The sequence below is a fragment of the Propithecus coquereli genome, unplaced genomic scaffold (assembly GCF_000956105.1).
Source record: "Propithecus coquereli isolate 6110/MARCELLA unplaced genomic scaffold, Pcoq_1.0 Scaffold273, whole genome shotgun sequence".
NCBI classification, from domain to species: Eukaryota; Metazoa; Chordata; class Mammalia; order Primates; family Indriidae; genus Propithecus; species Propithecus coquereli.
The window spans coordinates 2987335-2989123 of NW_012148319.1; the positions used below are offsets into that span (position 1 = coordinate 2987335).

The 1789-nt window shown below is 34.8% G+C and overlaps 1 protein-coding gene across 1 annotated transcript in view; it reads left to right on the forward strand.

Moving 5' to 3' along the window:
- HECTD1 (HECT domain containing E3 ubiquitin protein ligase 1) overlaps positions 1 to 1789 on the forward strand; it is a 99592-nt gene that overhangs the window by 42743 nt on the left and 55060 nt on the right. The gene's annotated exons all lie outside the window — the stretch shown is intronic.

Sequence of the window (1789 nt, forward strand, 5' to 3'; positions counted from 1 at the left end):
GTTTTTAAATACAGTATGCAAAGAATGCTTGTAGATGGTTGGCATTAGGGGAGGGTACTTGTGTTTTTATGACTTTGATCATAGAAATTCTAATAATGGTTTTTATATAGAACAGATTTTTTCATATAAAGATGTTCATGTTTTCATTTCCTGTTGCGAATGTTCTCAGTTATCCCCAAGGTATTTCCAGACGCCAGACTTTGGAAACAACATACCTTTGATTTTTTTTTTTTAATAAATACATATTAACCTATATAACCATGTAATATTTTGATTGCTTCTGTGTTTTTTTAAAAAGAATATGGAGCTATAGATTTCTTATTCAGGATATATTAAAGACATTGAGAAAAATATAGCTCACTCAATTGAAGGTAGCCATTAGATGCTAAAAGGAATTTAAGCTAAATACAATCCATTTTCATTATTCATAGAAGTTATATTTCATAAAGTTGCTGTGAGTACTGGACCATTGCTTCTAGGGGAAATACTGGGTTAGATTTCTTTGGGCCTGTGGTGACAGTATTTTTGTTACCTTGTTTTGTGTGTGTTTCTGTTCAAAAATATCTTATTTAATGGTGTATTGTTGATTTGTTAACATTGAATTGGTCAGCAGCACTGTTATGCCTGAGTGAAGCTTATTTAGCACACAGATTTTTCCTTTAAGGTACATCACAGTCTTCTTGCACTTAGAAGCACTAGATAGCACTTCGACACTGTATTTGAGGGCCATATTAAACAGTGAAATCACCAAAAAACGCACAGAAATTGAAAAAATGTGACACTAAATAGATTGTAAGACACTTGTTTGTAGTGTGAAACTTGAGACAAGAGTTTCACCTTGTTTGAACTCAGCTAGGAACATGCAAATTAGACGAGTCAGATTTTTTGCTGCACTGATTACACGTCCATGAATGACTATGAAGGCAATGTGAGTATTGTTTTTGAGGTTACAAATACATTCAGTGAATAGTTGAATTTCTAAATGTGGAATCCTTGAATAAAGCTGTCTACCACTCACCTATCTCAGGAATTTTTTGAAATACCTAATATGTTGTGTTTTTTTTGAGACAGAGTCTCACTTTCTTGCCTGGGCTAGAGTGCCGTGGCGTCAGCCTAGCTCACAGCAACCTCAAACTCCTGGGCTCAAGCGATCCTTCTGCCTCAGCCTCACAAGTAGCTGGGACTACAGGCATGTGCCACCATGCCCAGCTAATTTTTTCTATATATTGTTTAGTTGTCCAGCTAGTTTTCTTTCTATTTTTAGTAGAGACAGGGTCTCACTCTTGCTCAGGCTGGTCTCGAACTCCTGAGCTCAAGCAATCCTCCCTCCTCAGGCTCTCAGAGTGCTAGGATTACAGGCGTGAGCCACCATGCCCGGCCCTAATATGTTGTTTTAACTAACCAAATCTAGACTGACTCATCGGGTACTGAAATTGCATGATACGGAAAATAAATCGATGAGAACGTCGTTTCAATGTTATATTCTAGTTTTCTTAAAAAAATAGTATTGATTCGCTTTATTGATTTAAAATTAGTAGCAACTCAGTAACTAGGTGGCTGTTCTTTTGTGTATATAAATGATACATATCGGAATATAGTAATTTTGGGTAAAAATAATTTTAACTATTAGCTTTAACCTCAGTATTTATTAATATTATTTTATGAAGGGATGGTTTCTTCAAAGTTGTCTAATATCTAGAACTTGCTATCTTTTAATTCTGAAGGGCATAACAAAATAGAATGGAAAGGTATTATTATTAATAAGTAGTTTGGGGAGAGATTTTTTTTT